Consider the following 19,169-nt stretch of genomic DNA (forward strand, 5'->3'; position numbering starts at 1 on the left):
TCCAGTCGGTTACGATGCGATCGTTGTATTCGAAAATCTGTTCGTACTCCGTCTCTGCCTGTTCATCATCCAGTGACTCCTCGACCTGACTGTTCGCAGCGTTGAGCTCAGCATGGAGAGACGTTAGTCGAGCGTGCAAGATATTAGCATCGCTCTGCGTTAGCTGTTCTAGCCGTTTGAGACATTCGTTGGTAAGTTTCGTTACTTGAGTGCGCAATACCTTTCGTTTTGTGCAGAGGCGCTCCATCGTTGAACCAGTATCGTTGAGGAACACCGGAAGTACTTCAGAGAACCAGAGGATGAGACGGCTTCATGTAGCAGCGTTGGGTAGACTACTTGTGCGTTGCGATGAAAGGCCACAATAAGGCGAATATCCACGGTTCGTTGTTCAGAATTTCTTCTCTTCACTTCCCGTCCCGGGTTTCGGCACCAAGTGTTATGATTTTTGTCGTTAATACGTTGACGTTCGGCGAAGAATAAGCACTCCGGTGAACAAAGAATAACTGAATTTAATACTGGGTAAAAGAGAGCTTACAAAAAGGTTCGATGAGTACAAGGTTCGTTTTGCGACTGACGCTTTCGCTGTAGTCTCGTCGCTCCCCCGGTCTCAGCCGCCAGACACCTTCCCTCTCGCCACTCGAGGGCTCCGGTGTTGAGCGGCGCTCTCCAGGCAGAGGCGGCTGGCGGGGCGCAGGGGGACGGGGATCCCCTCATCGGAGGGCGCAGACTGTCGTAAATTAGTCCAAATGTTTCCGCAAAAGCGGGGAATCGGTCCTCGAGGTCGACGTACGGAAAACTGTGTTCTACGAAACATAACATTCACAACAGTTCCCCTTGCTCTTAGACCAGCTGTCAAGGAAGAGTTGAATCGTTTAGAGCAACAAGGCATTTTGCAACCAGTTCAGCATTCCGACTGGGCGACACCCTTGGTGCTTGTTCGGAAAAAGTCTGGATTTAAGGCTCTGTGGCGACTACAGAAGCACTGCAAATGCAGCGTCCGTGAAAACGGCTTATCCGCTTCCGACCACTGTCTACTCTCAGGGGTGGAACGATATTCTCAACGCTTGATCTGTTTCAAGCCTATCAGCAACTGCCAGTCACTGAAAACACAGCAAAAGTACTGACTGTGAACACAATGAATGGACTGTACGCGGTCAAAAGACTTCCATTCGGAATCTCAGCAGCACCGGCGATATTCCAGCGAATCATGGAGACAACTCTCGCCGGAATTCCGGGCGCCAGCGTGTACCTGGACGACATAATTGTCTGCAGCGAAACGTCGCAACAGCACAATGAACGGCTGGACCAAATACTTTCAAGACTGGACAGTATGGGTCTGCGCCTCCAGAAGGACAAACGTCGGTTTGGGGTCTGCAATGTGGAGTTCCTAGGACACCGCATTGATAAAGAAGGTGTGCATACAACTGGAGCTAAGGTTAAGGCTATCATGGATGCACCAGAGCCGAAAACTAAAGTTGAGCTCCAAGCATTCTTAGGGCTGCTTGCTTTTTACGACCGCTTCCTAAATGACAGAGCGACAGTGGCCTCACCATTGTACACGCTTTTGCACAAAGAAGCGCAATGGAAATGGAGGACGGAGCACCAAAACGCATTCGAAGAACTAAAGAAGCTAATTCGAGACTCAACTGTGCTTGCTCATTACGACGAACGGCAGCCTCTTCTCCTATCGTGCGACGCTTCACCCTACGGAGTCGGCGCCGTGTTGTCACAGACGGATGAGGGCGGAAGAGAAGCACCCATTGCTTTCGCGTCTCGAACGCTTGGCAAAGCAGAAAGAAATTATGCACAACTAGATCGAGAAGGACTTGCAGTAATATTTGCTGTCAACCATTTCCAGAAATACATAACTGGAAGACGTGTGACGATCATCACAGATCACCAGCCATTACTCAGTATTCTAGGGCCGAAGAAGCCACTTCCACAAGTCCTATCGCCTCGCATGACGAGGTGATGCCTAAAGCTGTCCGCATACGACTACGACCTTGTTTACAGGCAAGGCAGGCGCAACCAGAACGCAGACGCGTTAAGCAGACTGCCACTACAAGGAGATGACGACGAGCCATCCCCTCCAGGCGACGTGCTGATGCTGGAATGTGCAATTGATCCCCAACTCTCGCCACAACGCATTGCAGAGCTAACGCGCGAGGACAACATTCTGTCAGCTGTTTTTGAAGCAGCCCAGCATGGGAAACTGCGATCATTGAAAGGCGATGATTTCCGACCTTATGTGAAGCTAGCACCCGAGTTGTCTACGCTTCACGGATGCTTACTGCGAGGCACCCGAGTGATAATTCCGCTCGCAGCACGCCCCGATGCTCTAAAGATCAATCACTCAGGGTACAGAGGCATCGTAGCGATGAAAGCCTACGCAAGAGGTTGCCTTTGGTGGCCAAGTCTGAACAGGGACATAGAACAGGTTAGTCAGGAATGTAGACCACGTCAAGAAAACCGAAGGGCACCAGCGAAGGCGCCGCTTCCAGAATGGCCTAGAGCAACGCAGCCATGGGAGACAATTCACATGGATTTTGCAGGACCCGTCGAAGGCTTGCTTGTTCTTGCTTGTCGTCGACTCATTCAGCAAATGGCTTGAAGTGCGACAAATGGCGAGCATCCAGTCGAAGCACCTAATCAAGGAGTGCAGAAGCCTTTTTGCAACTTTTGGTGTACCAAAGGAAAGTAGTTACCGACAACGGACCATCTTTTGTTTCAGCGGAAAGAGAAGAATTTTTCAAACAAAACGGAGTGAAACATGTCACAAGCGCTCCATATCATCCTGCCACGAACGGTCAAGTGGAACGCATAGTTTTTGAACTAAAGCAAGCGCTCACAAAAGAAAAAGACAGCCTTGTCACCTGTCGATTGTCTCGATTTCTCCTAAAGCAGCACACAACAGTGCATGCCGGCACAAAGCAAACGCCCTCTATGATGATGTATGGTCGCGAAATTCCGACCGCATTGACATACCTGGAGCCTACAAACTCCCAGCTAACGAAAGAGGAAAGGGATGACGATCAGCGCATTCGTAGAAATCAGATCGTTTACGTCAAGAACTTCACAGGCGACCCGTCGTTAATGAAAGGAACCATCCTGAAGAAGGTCGGTCGTCGGTCTTGGCTGATCAGCACAGACAGAGGCGTCGTGCGAAGACACAGGAATCACATTCACACTACGAAGCAGCAGGCGACTCACGACAACACTTCTACAGCAGAGCCGTCAAGCAGCCATCTCCGGTCTTCGCTGCTCCCGCTATTTCTCCCGGACAGCCAGACCGACGATCAGCAAAGGGGGTCCACAAGAAGTGCTTCAGATGACCACGGCACAACTGGGCCACTCCCATCCGGTGATACTCTGCAAGGACCACCACACAGGCCGCCGAGGCGTCGTCGTCCCCCGGACCGTTACGAAGATCGGTGGTGACTCAGTCTGAGTGGGGAGGGATGTGTGGTGTCGGTTTCAGCACCGCAAGAACCCACCGCCAGAGATCCCAGCGGTAGCGCATGCGCCGAGAGCACAGCCTCCTCTCCTGTAACTTACCCATGTATCCTCTCAGAGTGTCTCCAATAAAGGAACGTAGCAGACGCATGTAACAATATCCTAAGGCAGCTGGGATATTCTCCCATGCAGACAAAAGAACATGAGGTGGGAATTCCTGCTGATGTGGTGAATACAAGGGGGGTACTGCGCACAAAAAGACAAGGACAAGAAGATAACACAACAAGCGCAGCGCAGACGGCACCATGTACCCGAACAGAGCGATGAATTCCGAAGGCACCAGGCCTCTCTTCAGACAGAAACCTAAAAACCTTGTGCGACAGGTCGCAGCTACAATGGCGCTAATCACAGTTGAAACATGACAGTTTGAAGGAGAAACACAAAAGAAAGGGCCCACGGTAGAAGAAACATAGTTTAAGAGCGTACGTTGTTGGGCTAGTCGGTCAATCATGGTGAATACAAGGGGGGTACTGCGCACAAAAAGACAAGGACAAGAAGATAACACAACAAGCGCAGTGCAGACGGCACCATGTACCCGAACAGAGCGATGAATTCCGAAGGCACCAGGCCTCTCTTCAGACAGAAACCTAAAAACCTTGTGCGACAGGTCGCAGCTACAATGGCGCTAATCACAGTTGAAACATGACAGTTTGAAGGAGAAACACAAAAGAAAGGGCCCACGGTAGAAGAAACATAGTTTAAGAGCGTACGTTGTTGGGCTAGTCGGTCAATCATGGTGAATACAAGGGGGGTACTGCGCACAAAAAGACAAGGACAAGAAGATAACACAACAAGCGCAGTGCAGACGGCACCATGTACCCGAACAGAGCGATGAATTCCGAAGGCACCAGGCCTCTCTTCAGACAGAAACCTAAAAACCTTGTGCGACAGGTCGCAGCTACAATGGCGCTAATCACAGTTGAAACATGACAGTTTGAAGGAGAAACACAAAAGAAAGGGCCCACGGTAGAAGAAACATAGTTTAAGAGCGTACGTTGTTGGGCTAGTCGGTCAATCATGGTGAATACAAGGGGGGTACTGCGCACAAAAAGACAAGGACAAGAAGATAACACAACAAGCGCAGTGCAGACGGCACCATGTACCCGAACAGAGCGATGAATTCCGAAGGCACCAGGCCTCTCTTCAGACAGAAACCTAAAAACCTTGTGCGACAGGTCGCAGCTACAATGGCGCTAATCACAGTTGAAACATGACAGTTTGAAGGAGAAACACAAAAGAAAGGGCCCACGGTAGAAGAAACATAGTTTAAGAGCGTACGTTGTTGGGCTAGTCGGTCAATCATGGTGAATACAAGGGGGGTACTGCGCACAAAAAGACAAGGACAAGAAGATAACACAACAAGCGCAGTGAAGACGGCACCATGTACCCGAACAGAGCGATGAATTCCGAAGGCACCAGGCCTCTCTTCAGATAGAAACCTAAAAACCTTGTGCGACAGGTCGCAGCTACAATGGCGCTAATCACAGTTGAAACATGACAGTTTGAAGGAGAAACACAAAAGAAAGGGCCCACGGTAGAAGAAACATAGTTTAAGAGCGTACATTGTTGGGCTAGTTGGTCAATCATGGTGAATACAAGGGGGGTACTGCGCACAAAAAGACAAGGACAAGAAGATAACACAACAAGCGCAGTGCAGACGGCACCATGCACCCGAACAGAGCGATGAATTCCGAAGGCACCAGGCCTCTCTTCAGACAGAAACCTAAAAACCTTGTGCGACAGGTCGCAGCTACAATGGCGCTAATCACAGTTGAAACATGACAGTTTGAAGGAGAAACACAAAAGAAAGGGCCCACGGTAGAAGAAACATAGTTTAAGAGCGTACGTTGTTGGGCTAGTCGGTCAATCATGGTGAATACAAGGGGGGTACTGCGCACAAAAAGACAAGGACAAGAAGATAACACAACAAGCGCAGTTTGCACACGCGTTTAACATGTCCCGCAGACGGCACCATGCACCCGAACAGAGCGATGAATTCCGAAGGCACCAGGCCTCTCTTCAGACAGAAACCTAAAAACCTTGTGCGACAGGTCGCAGCTACAATGGCGCTAATCACAGTTCAAACATGACAGTTTGAAGGAGAAACACAAAAGAAAGGGCCCACGGTAGAAGAAACATAGTTTAAGAGCGTACGTTGTTGGGCTAGTCGGTCAAACATGGTGAATACAAGGGGGGTACTGCGCACAAAAAGACAAGGACAAGAAGATAACACAACAAGCGCAGTGCAGACGGCACCATGTACCCGAACAGAGCGATGAATTCCGAAGGCACCAGGCCTCTCTTCAGACAGAAACCTAAAAACCTTGTGCGACAGGTCGCAGCTACAATGGCGCTAATCACAGTTGAAACATGACAGTTTGAAGGAGAAACACAAAAGAAAGGGCCCACGGTAGAAGAAACATAGTTTAAGAGCGTACGTTGTTGGGCTAGTCGGTCAATCATGGTGAATACAAGGGGGGTACTGCGCACAAAAAGACAAGGACAAGAAGATAACACAACAAGCGCAGTTTGCACACGCGTTTAACATGTCCCGCAGACGGCACCATGTACCCGAACAGAGCGATGAATTCCGAAGGCACCAGGCCTCTCTTCAGACAGAAACCTAAAAACCTTGTGCGACAGGTCGCAGCTACAATGGCGCTAATCACAGTTGAAACATGACAGTTTGAAGGAGAAACACAAAAGAAAGGGCCCACGGTAGAAGAAACATAGTTTAAGAGCGTACGTTGTTGGGCTAGTCGGTCAATCATGGTGAATACAAGGGGGGTACTGCGCACAAAAAGACAAGGACAAGAAGATAACACAACAAGCGCAGTTTGCACACGCGTTTAACATGTCCCGCAGACGGCACCATGCACCCGAACAGAGCGATGAATTCCGAAGGCACCAGGCCTCTCTTCAGACAGAAACCTAAAAACCTTGTGCGACAGGTCGCAGCTACAATGGCGCTAATCACAGTTGAAACATGACAGTTTGAAGGAGAAACACAAAAGAAAGGGCCCACGGTAGAAGAAACATTGTTTAAGAGCGTACGTTGTTGGGCTAGTCGGTCAATCATGGTGAATACAAGGGGGGTACTGCGCACAAAAAGACAAGGACAAGAAGATAACACAACAAGCGCAGTTTGCACACGCGTTTAATATGTCCCGCAGACGGCACCATGCACCCGAACAGAGCGATGAATTCCGAAGGCACCAGGCCTCTCTTCAGACAGAAACCTAAAAACCTTGTGCGACAGGTCGCAGCTACAATGGCGCTAATCACAGTTGAAACATGACAGTTTGAAGGAGAAACACAAAAGAAAGGGCCCACGGTAGAAGAAACATTGTTTAAGAGCGTACGTTGTTGGGCTAGTCGGTCAATCATGGTGAATACAAGGGGGGTACTGCGCACAAAAAGACAAGGACAAGAAGATAACACAACAAGCGCAGTTTGCACACGCGTTTAATATGTCCCGCAGACGGCACCATGCACCCGAACAGAGCGATGAATTCCGAAGGCACCAGGCCTCTCTTCAGACAGAAACCTAAAAACCTTGTACGACAGGTCGCAGCTACAATGGCGCTAATCACAGATGAAACATGACAGTTTGAAGGAGAAACACAAAAGAAAGGGCCCACGGTAGAAGAAACATAGTTTAAGAGCGTACGTTGTTGGGCTAGTCGGTCAATCATGGTGAATACAAGGGGGGTACTGCGCACAAAAAGACAAGGACAAGAAGATAACACAACAAGCGCAGTGCAGACGGCACCATGTACCCGAACAGAGCGATGAATTCCGAAGGCACCAGGCCTCTCTTCAGACAGAAACCTAAAAACCTTGTGCGACAGGTCGCAGCTACAATGGCGCTAATCACAGTTGAAACATGACAGTTTGAAGGAGAAACACAAAAGAAAGGGCCCACGGTAGAAGAAACATAGTTTAAGAGCGTACGTTGTTGGGCTAGTCGGTCAATCATGGTGAATACAAGGGGGGTACTGCGCACAAAAAGACAAGGACAAGAAGATAACACAACAAGCGCAGTGAAGACGGCACCATGTACCCGAACAGAGCGATGAATTCCGAAGGCACCAGGCCTCTCTTCAGACAGAAACCTAAAAACCTTGTGCGACAGGTCGCAGCTACAATGGCGCTAATCACAGTTGAAACATGACAGTTTGAAGGAGAAACACAAAAGAAAGGGCCCACGGTAGAAGAAACATAGTTTAAGAGCGTACATTGTTGGGCTAGTCGGTCAATCATGGTGAATACAAGGGGGGTACTGCGCACAAAAAGACAAGGACAAGAAGATAACACAACAAGCGCAGTGCAGACGGCACCATGCACCCGAACAGAGCGATGAATTCCGAAGGCACCAGGCCTCTCTTCAGACAGAAACCTAAAAACCTTGTGCGACAGGTCGCAGCTACAATGGCGCTAATCACAGTTGAAACATGACAGTTTGAAGGAGAAACACAAAAGAAAGGGCCCACGGTAGAAGAAACATAGTTTAAGAGCGTACGTTGTTGGGCTAGTCGGTCAATCATGGTGAATACAAGGGGGGTACTGCGCACAACAAGACAAGGACAAGAAGATAACACAACAAGCGCAGTTTGCACACGCGTTTAACATGTCCCGCAGACGGCACCATGCACCCGAACAGAGCGATGAATTCCGAAGGCACCAGGCCTCTCTTCAGACAGAAACCTAAAAACCTTGTGCGACAGGTCGCAGCTACAATGGCGCTAATCACAGTTCAAACATGACAGTTTGAAGGAGAAACACAAAAGAAAGGGCCCACGGTAGAAGAAACATAGTTTAAGAGCGTACGTTGTTGGGCTAGTCGGTCAAACATGGTGAATACAAGGGGGGTACTGCGCACAAAAAGACAAGGACAAGAAGATAACACAACAAGCGCAGTGCAGACGGCACCATGTACCCGAACAGAGCGATGAATTCCGAAGGCACCAGGCCTCTCTTCAGACAGAAACCTAAAAACCTTGTGCGACAGGTCGCAGCTACAATGGCGCTAATCACAGTTGAAACATGACAGTTTGAAGGAGAAACACAAAAGAAAGGGCCCACGGTAGAAGAAACATAGTTTAAGAGCGTACGTTGTTGGGCTAGTCGGTCAATCATGGTGAATACAAGGGGGGTACTGCGCACAAAAAGACAAGGACAAGAAGATAACACAACAAGCGCAGTTTGCACACGCGTTTAACATGTCCCGCAGACGGCACCATGTACCCGAACAGAGCGATGAATTCCGAAGGCACCAGGCCTCTCTTCAGACAGAAACCTAAAAACCTTGTGCGACAGGTCGCAGCTACAATGGCGCTAATCACAGTTGAAACATGACAGTTTGAAGGAGAAACACAAAAGAAAGGGCCCACGGTAGAAGAAACATAGTTTAAGAGCGTACGTTGTTGGGCTAGTCGGTCAATCATGGTGAATACAAGGGGGGTACTGCGCACAAAAAGACAAGGACAAGAAGATAACACAACAAGCGCAGTTTGCACACGCGTTTAACATGTCCCGCAGACGGCACCATGCACCCGAACAGAGCGATGAATTCCGAAGGCACCAGGCCTCTCTTCAGACAGAAACCTAAAAACCTTGTGCGACAGGTCGCAGCTACAATGGCGCTAATCACAGTTGAAACATGACAGTTTGAAGGAGAAACACAAAAGAAAGGGCCCACGGTAGAAGAAACATTGTTTAAGAGCGTACGTTGTTGGGCTAGTCGGTCAATCATGGTGAATACAAGGGGGGTACTGCGCACAAAAAGACAAGGACAAGAAGATAACACAACAAGCGCAGTTTGCACACGCGTTTAATATGTCCCGCAGACGGCACCATGCACCCGAACAGAGCGATGAATTCCGAAGGCACCAGGCCTCTCTTCAGACAGAAACCTAAAAACCTTGTGCGACAGGTCGCAGCTACAATGGCGCTAATCACAGTTGAAACATGACAGTTTGAAGGAGAAACACAAAAGAAAGGGCCCACGGTAGAAGAAACATTGTTTAAGAGCGTACGTTGTTGGGCTAGTCGGTCAATCATGGTGAATACAAGGGGGGTACTGCGCACAAAAAGACAAGGACAAGAAGATAACACAACAAGCGCAGTTTGCACACGCGTTTAATATGTCCCGCAGACGGCACCATGCACCCGAACAGAGCGATGAATTCCGAAGGCACCAGGCCTCTCTTCAGACAGAAACCTAAAAACCTTGTGCGACAGGTCGCAGCTACAATGGCGCTAATCACAGATGAAACATGACAGTTTGAAGGAGAAACACAAAAGAAAGGGTCCACGGTAGAAGAAACAGAGTTTAAGAGCGTACGTTGTTGGGCTAGTCGGTCAATCATGGTGAATACAAGGGGGGTACTGCGCACAAAAAGACAAGGACAAGAAGATAACACAACAAGCGTGGCATAGGGGGGATTATTATTTTCTGCCTGCTGAAGTGATGCAGAAAATAATAATCCCCCCTATGCCACGGAATATGCATCCCGATTTTCATGAGGCACGTAGGAAAGACAGGGCAGAAATGTTGCATCGCAAATATGCAGGGCGCCAGGACGTCGTGTATACTGATGCGGCGGAGTACCACGGACGAACAGCGAAGGTAACGGTGGTCGCAAAGGAAGGCGCCCGGTTAGTAAGCAGCTGCACAATCAGAAGAGCTACGGTCACTACGGCAGAAGAGGCGGCCATCGCGCTCGCGCTCACACAAAAAGACATAAAGGTGGTCATCAGCGACTCTAAGGAAGCGATACGCAATTTTGATTTAGGCAGAATATCAGCAGCGGCAGCACGCATACTGTCGAACGCAAAAATTGAGAGTCCAATCCTCTTGCTTTGGACGCCTGCGCACCAAACCCTTCAAGGCAATGAGGGAGCCCACGAGCTCGCCCGAGGACTGACCTTCCGGCCGATCTCACCGACTCCGTCCGAGGATGGACACATCTCAAAAAACGAGCGGTTATACTCTTTCCGCGATATCACACAGTTCTACATGCTTAGTCGAAGAGAATACTCCGCACCGCACAAGAAGCTGAGCAAGAAGGAGGAAGTAGCATGGCGGCAGTTGCAGGTGGGCACTTTTCCGAATCCAGCCGCGCTGAGTAGGTTCATGGCCGGCTTCAATGACGGTAAATGTAGGGCCTGTGGAGAACGAGCCACCTTAGCCCATATGATGTGGGCATGCGCCCAATCCACACCTTTAGTGAATTGCAAGGAGTCATGGGAGCTTTTGCTACGCAGCCAGGACCTCCAAGAACAAAAAGAGACCATCAGATATGCCTTCGAAGCCGCCCGGTCCCAAGGGATCTCGGCCGTCTGACAAGGACGGGATGGCAAGGCCGCCGTCCTGGTTATCTGATATAATAAAGTTTGTCTAAGCCTAAGCACGCAATCATGGACTGTCTGAACGCGAGACCCTCAATATGACAATTGCACTAATCATTAGCCGCATTACACACCACCTCCCATACCACATACTCACTCTGCGTCAAACTCAACTGGCAGACATCCTAATACGCACGGCTGTCACCTCCGCCCTACGTCTTCCGCGGACGGTTAGCACGAAACATCTCCTGTTCACTGGTACCCACAATACAGTGATCGAATTAATTGAGGCTCAACGCACCAACCAGTTAGTCCGCCTGAGTCGCACAGAAACAGGACAACGCCTACTGCGACAGCTACGTCTCAATCCACCCATTATCACCCTAACAAGTCCTACACCTTACATGATTTCTCTGCGCACTCAGGATCACATATATCAGAAGCCCCTACCGCGCAATATGAGCGTAGTCTCCATCAGGGTAGGCGGCAGGCACGAGCGAGCTATTATACGAAAACATACAGCAACCGCACCGATACCCTTTATGTCAACGCGGCAGAAAATTCAAAACCAGGATATTTCACGGCAGTCGCAGCCTATGAAGACGGCACAGTGGGGGCCGCCGCCACTATCCGGGCTAATTCGCCTGCAGAAGCGGAAGGAGCCGCCATCGCACCTGCGCTGGCCCACTCCACCATTGACAAAAACGTAACCGAAATTTGCACAGATTCCCAAGCCGCGTACCGCCACTACCTAAAGGGCGTGGCGCCGCCGGCAACACACCGTATTCTTACCACGGCCACCCCTCTCGACCGAACGGTTGCTCTGTCGTGGGTCCCTGGGCATGTCTCGATCGCCGGTAATGAGCGCGTTCATGCGCTGGCCCGAGAACTCTCCTCCCGGACCCCGGATGATCAGGCACCCAACCCTGCGAAAGAGGCCCCATCGGTCCTCTCTACATATCATCAAATCACCACATTCTACAAACTCAGCCGCATGACACTGCCACCACCCCACAGTACCTTGTCGCCCTCATCCAGCGCCACATGGCGACAATTACAGACAGTCTGTTTTATTTCCCCCCACCGTGTCTCATGCTTTCACCCCATCTTTCCCCCTATTGTACCACCTGTGGCGTGCCCAGATCCACACTTTTCCACTACCTTCGGGAATGTCCTTCCCGAAAGGCAGTACCCCCCATCCCCAATCCCACTCATTTTTCCTGGGAGGCTGCTTTACGGACCGCTCAGCCCGCCGGCCAGAAATGGCTGGTGGATCGGGCTTTACGTGAAGCACAAGCCCGTGGACTCCTGGACCAGTAGGGGACCACCCTGGAAGATTTTTGTTGTAATAAAGTTGTTTCCATTCATCCATCCGCTCCTAAAGCCGAAGCTTTAGCATCATTAATTAGCAGTCAATTAGTGCTTCGTCATTAATCAATAATTTGTCATTAATTAGTAATTTGGCATTCCTTCGTCATTAATTACGTGTGACGTCATCCAGTGGTGACGTCACCAGTCTCACATAGGCAAAGTGGTGCGGAAAACGCTTTCGCCTCTACGCACTTTTAGACAGTCAAAGTGCCTCCTGAATTTTTTTTTGAGGAGAGGAAATGCCGCACTAACATTCTCACTTATGTTAGTGGACACCCGAACAGCGCATGATACGCAGCCCCCGATTATAGGTCGCCGGTTCGAATCCCCGCCACGAGCTAGGCTCTACCTTGTCAGTTTATGCGGCACGAAACGCTGAATCGCATGACACCATCTGGAACATACTGCGGCAAACGGATGGCATGATATGATTTTGTAGCGAGAGCTACATTACCCGCAGTCTCGCCGTTTCGCCGAGGACCTTCGGCGCCACTTATGCGCATGCGCGAAGAGCCGAATGACGTCACAGCAGCGCAGCTGGTGCACCGCGCCGCTCGCCTCCAACCAAGGAGCCTCCGAGTGACGTCACAGCTGGCCGGCGCCGAACACCTTCGACCGAGAGACAGACTGCGCATGTGCGACACACAGCTGGCGCGCCTTGCCCTACTGCGCATGCGCGGCAAGGTGAGGAGGATGGTCGCGGTGTATAAATGATGGTGATGCGGCGGTGAAAAAAAAAACAGACGGCCGCTTATCTAGCTGTTTTTTCAGCCAGCGTCCGTTGCGGCGGACGCGGTTGTTGCGACGCGCGTCTTTTCTCTCTCTTTTTCTCTTTCCTCTTATCTTTCAACTCTCTCCTATCTGCACGTGGCAGCGGTGGTGGCTCGGCTTGAGCCAGTCGGCAGGCCCGTGCGCTTTCCTTTTAAGGCGAAACCTTTAATGGTTTGGTTTGGTTTGGTTTAACTTCCCAAAGCGACTAAGGCTATGAGAGACGCCGTAGTGGAGGGCTCCGGAAATTTCGCCCACCTGGGGTTCTTTAACGTGCACTGACATCGCACAGTACACGGGCCTCTCCTCCAAAGAAATTCAACCGCCGCGGCCGGGATCGAATCAGAATCAGAATCAGAAATTTTTATTACTCAATCATTTGAGCAGTGTACAATGATATGCAGAAGGAGGTCCCATAGTCGAATGACTGAAAGGGGACCTCCTGTTCATAATAACATTGAGTTAAGTAAATTAAGCGCAGCATTTTAAGAATGAAAGATGGTACCAAATTAAGACACAATACAAACATTTGTAGACAAAGAACGCAAACTAAGGAACACAGACTACAAAGAAAAAGAAAAAAGGAACATAAAAAAAAGGAAGAAACAAAGAAACTAATGGTCAACTGTCTGCTATCAAGAATTGCTTTAAGGTCTGTTTAAAATTAAATACCGAACGCGAGTTTTTAACATTCAAAGGTAAGGTGTTCCATAGGGAAATCGGTGAGTACTGAACAGTCTGCTTACCATAGTTAGTACGAACTTTTGGTCGGAGGAAATTGTTGTTAGAAGCAAACCGGGTAGTGTTGGAATTCGTGAGTGTGGAAGATAAAAACTCAACTGTTGGTAATTGGTTGTTGATGATTCTGAAGAACAATATACCTAAATGAAATTTTATGAGCTTTGAAACAGTTAGGATATTGTTCATATGGAGTAAAGATCTCGCGTTAGTTATCAACGAGCCGGATGTAATAATTCTTATAGCTTTGTTCTGGATTACCTGAGTTGATGCAAGGTGAGAGCTGTAAGTATTACCCCAGCATGTTAAGCCATAAGTGATGTGACTATGTATAAATGAGTGATATAATGCGATCAATGTGTTAAAGCTAAAGTAGGGTCGTGCTTTGACAAGAATTCGTATCCCAGGTGCCATTTTTTTATTAACATAAGTAATACGGTCATAATACTTCAGATGGTTATCGAGGTGGACACCAAGGAACGTAGCAGTGTTAGAGGGAAATATAGTTTGGTTAGCGATATTAATAGACGGAATAGAGGCTAACTTTCTTTGATGGCAGCCGAATAGCATGAATTTTGTTTTAGAGGTATTAAACTTGAAGCATATTATCGTTACACCACCGAATAATATTTTGTAGGTCATTGTTTAGTTTAGAAATGAGACGAGCGAAGTCGTTATCGGAGCTAAATATAGTAGTATCGTCTGCATATAAAATGCATTTTGAGGATGACAGATAATTAGGGAAGTCATTAATATATATAAGAAACAAAAGTGGACCTAGAATGGATCCTTGAGGTACACCTATATTAGTAATTTGAGGCTTAGAAAAAATGCTCGAGATGCAAACTGTTTGACTTCTATCTCGTAAGTAGCTTTTTAGCCGGATAAGCGATGGTCCACATATACCTATTGATTCAAGTTTAGCAAAGAGAATGTTGAGGATTATTGTGTCAAAAGCTTTTGTTAAATCAATAAAAACTGTTGCAGCGTGAAGCCCTTCATCTATTGCATTCTTTAGTTGGTCAGTAAGTGTAATGAGGGCAAGATCTGTCGAAAAACCTTCCCGGAATCCGTGCTGATGAGGGGAGAGGATGTTAAACTTATTGAGGTAGTTAGTTAAACGTTTTTCAATTAATTTTTCGATAATTTTGCTGAAGAAAGGTAGTACGCATATGGGTCGGCAGTTGGATGGTAGTAAGCGGTCACCCTTTTTATAGACGGGAATTATTTTACCTTTCTTCAGTTCGTCTGGAAAAATGCCCGTCTTGAAAATTAGATTAACAAGAAAAGAAAATACATCTGAGATTAGAGGTGCAACCATTTTTATGTGGTTGGGGTGAATATTGTCAGTACCAGGACTTGTTGTTTTCTGATTATTTATGGCAGTTAAAATTTCGTCGGGTGACGTTGGAGACAGGAAAAATGAGCATGAAATGCGGCTAGCCGTTCTGATATGGTGAGGTGACGGTGGAGGCTCGATCGTTAGCGAAGAAGAAATTGCTAAAGACTTCAGCTATTTCAAGTGGTTGGTCATAGTCGACGCCGTTGTGTGAAATCATGGATACTTGGCGATTTCGTACATTTCTATTTAGAAACGTGTTAACTACTTCCAATTTTTTCTTTGCATTGTTACCCGCTTCAAATACTCTTCCTTCAAAGTACGCCCGTTTAGCCGCTTTTGATTGAGTCGTAATGTTGTTGCTGAGTTTTTTGTATCTGGTGTGTAACTTCTTGTTGAAAGGCTGTTTTTTAGTTTTTTTGTATAAGTTCTCACGCTTTCGCAGAGCAGATAAGAGTTTCTCTGATAGCCAAGGATTATGTGGAAAGGCTACAGCCTTTTTACATTTCATCTCTTGCGAGTAGGTTCCTATGTAGTTTGAGACTAGTGACAAAAATTTTGAAAAGGCTACCTGTGGATTGGTAAGTGATTTAATCACAGACCAATCGGTATGTTTAATGGCATTAGTAAATTTATCTTTTTGCAGAACCATCCTACTGCGAGAGGCTGAGCTGAGTTTCGTATTGTTATCGAAGCGGATAAGTATAGGTCGGTGATCAGTAATGTCAATGTCAAGAACACGAGCTAGTGGTAAAGATAGTAAATTGGAGAGAGCATGATCAAATAGAGAGCATCCTCCGTCATGGGCGACACGAGTAGGGATTTCAATGAGGTGTTCAAAACCGGAACTCTGGAATGTGCTAGTGTAGTTGGCATACATTGGTGATGTTTTATCCAGTAAGTTCATATTGATGTCGCCCATAATAATGGCATTTTTGTTTTCTAGTGAGATGGCATGCAAGGTATGATCAAGGGCTGAGCAGAAATCAGCTACTGATGTAGATGGTGAGCGGTAAATGCAGCCAAATATGAAGTTTCTGTTGTCAATGCCAAGAAAGTGGTCATCTAATTCAATCCAAACAGATTCACAGTTAGGTACAACTAAGGTGAGATCTTGCCTTCGTTTGTGAGTTAGTTCTGCAGAAACATATATGGCTGCACCACCGTGGCTACTGGTTTGTCTATGGCAGTATTCCGGTATGTAGTTAGAAAAACAAAACAGATTATTATCGACAGGAGATAACCATGTTTCGGTGATAGCAAGTAATGAAAATGTGCTAGAAAGTGCAGAAAGATAGTTATCTATGTCATAAAAGTGCTTGCGTATGCTTCCAGCATTGAAATGAATAGCGGAACGATGGTCATTCAAAAAGGAGTTTAAGCTGATTGATCCCGCGTAACCCGCGTCTTTCGGGTCAGCAGCCGAGCACCATAGCCACTGAGCCACCGCGGCGGCTGAAAGCCTTTAATGCCTCATACTGTCGTGACCAAGGGCTGTATTACGGAACTGCCAAAAATTTTGTCAAAAGTTATTCACAGTGACGTCACAATGACGAAACGATGTGATGTCGACGCTTGACGCAAAATTGACGCAACGAGGAATTAGCCAATTACAGCAGAGCGGCGCCCCGAGACATTTGTCTGCACGTCGTGGGACCGCCTGCTAAATTTTTGCTAAAAGAGTAAAGAAATGCACAGCGATAAAAATAATAATTATTTTATTTTGCCAAAAAATTAAGCTTAAAGCTCAAAAATATCAAGAAAAACAAGAAGTGCAAGAAGTTAGGCTATTAAATTTGCTAGTGGGTAACTTTTGCTGCCGCGGGGTTGCGCTGACGGCGGTTAAACCACAGCAAATTCCGCACAGCTGGAGACAGAGTAAAATGAAATTGATTTATAAAGGGAAAGGAGATAAAATGAACATAAAATCCTTCCGTCCGATTACGATAACATCTGTTATGTACAGGCTGGCAATGCAGGCGGTGAAATTAAAAATGCAGCCATGGGTAGAAGGTAATCGGATGCTCGGAGAACTTCAGAATGGGTTCAGAAGGGGTAGGCGCTTAGATGATAGCCTGTTCGTGCTTACCCAATGCATAGAAATAGCTAAGGTGGAAAACAGACCTCTGTTTTTAGCCTTTCTGGACATAAGCGGTGCATACGATAACGTGAACAGGGAACTCCTGTGGAGCATATTGAAAGATTTAGGTATCGGTCATGAGGTAATTGATTTTCTACAGGAAATCTACCGAGATAATGAAGTTGAAATTACATGGGAAGGGAAAAAAAGTACCACAACTGTGGGGGTGCACAAAGGGTTAAGGAAAGGTTGTCCTCTATCACCGCTGCTGTTCATGCTCTACGTGATCAATATGGAAAGAAGGCTAGAAGAAAGTAAACTAGGTTATAATCTGTCGTACAGATTAGGCGGAAATGTAGTTGAGCAGCGACTCCCGGGTTTAATGTATGCGGACGATATTGTACTGTTAGCAGATAGCCAGGAAGATTTACAAACTTTGGTTACTTGCTGTGGAGACGAAGGAGACGCTCTAGGATTCTATTTTAGCGCAACTAAATCAGGTTTGATGATTTTTAACGATACAACTGATCAGGTGCTTACAACACAAGGCCACGAAATACCCAAAGTGGCCGAATACAAATACCTCGGGATATGGCTAAACGAAGGGCAGATATACACGGAAAAGCATGAACAGGCTCTTAGGGCAAAAGGACGAAGAGACGCCGGGATAATGAAACATAGGGCATTATGGGGGTACAACAAATATGAAGTACTAAGAGGTATTTGGGAAGGAATAATGGTGCCGGGACTTACTTTCGGCAATGCGGTTCTGTGCTTAAGGGCAGAAGTTCATTCGAGATTAGAAGTAAATCAGAGAGCAGTTGGAAGATTAGCACTAGGTGCCCACGGCAAAACCACAAACGAGGCAGTACAAGGGGATATGGGCTGGGCATCGTTCGAAGCACGGGAAGCTAAGAGTAAGATACTATATGAAGAACGCCTGAGGAAATTGGACGATAACAGGTGGGCAGCTAAGGTATTTAAATATTTATACAGAAAGAGCGTTGACTCACAGTGGCGGTAAAGAACTAGAAATCTAACCAGTAAGTATACCAGTCATGAGGACGGAGAAAGAAAGAGCATTAACCGACAGGTTAAAAACGCGGAAGTTAAAAATTGGATGAATTCAATGGAAAAGAAACAGTGTAGAACTATATCGATACTGGAAAAGGCAGTTCAGGAAAGAATTTTTCTATGATAACAGAAGAGGCAGTGCCCTACTTTTTGAAGCTACGTCAGGGTGTCTTAGAACGCGCAGCTACAAAAAGAAATTTAACGAAGAAGATGACACATGAGCAGTGTGTGGTAGATCTGTGGAAACAATTGAACACCTCATACTAAAATGTGATGGTATCCATCCGGATGTCGATGCAGGCACAGTCACTCTTCCTGAGGCCCTAGTGTTTAAAGATAACAATGGTCATGTAAATAGATCTGCAGTGGAAGTTAGCAAAAAGCGGTTGGAGGATTGGTGGCTGAAAAGCAGAGATGTGGCATAAGGTTAGAATTGTAGGAAATCGTAGGTAAAGATGATGGCGAATCTTAATGAGAATTGCCAATACAGTAAACAAAAAAAATAGTAAAGAAAGAAAAGCTGGGCATGGTGGCAATTGCCACCATCCCGTTTATAAGAGAGCGTTCCTATCCATCCATCCATCCATCCATCCATCCATCCATCCATCCATCCATCCATCCATCCATCCATCCATCCATCCATCCATCCACCCATCCACCCATCCACCCATCCACCCACCCACCCATCCACCCACCCACCCACCCATCCACCCACCCACCCATCCATCCACCCACCCACCCATCCATCCATCCATCCATCCATCCATCCATCCATCCATCCATCCATCCATCCATCCATCCATCCATCCATCCATCCATCCACCCGCCCATCCATCCATCCATCCATCCATCCATCCATCCATCCATCCATCCATCCATCCATCCATCCATCCATCCATCCATCCATCCATCCATCCATCCATCCATCCATCC

Source organism: Amblyomma mixtum, chromosome 8, assembly GCF_055824585.1.
Source record: "Amblyomma mixtum isolate Tamu chromosome 8, ASM5582458v1, whole genome shotgun sequence".
Lineage (NCBI taxonomy): Eukaryota > Metazoa > Arthropoda > Arachnida > Ixodida > Ixodidae > Amblyomma > Amblyomma mixtum.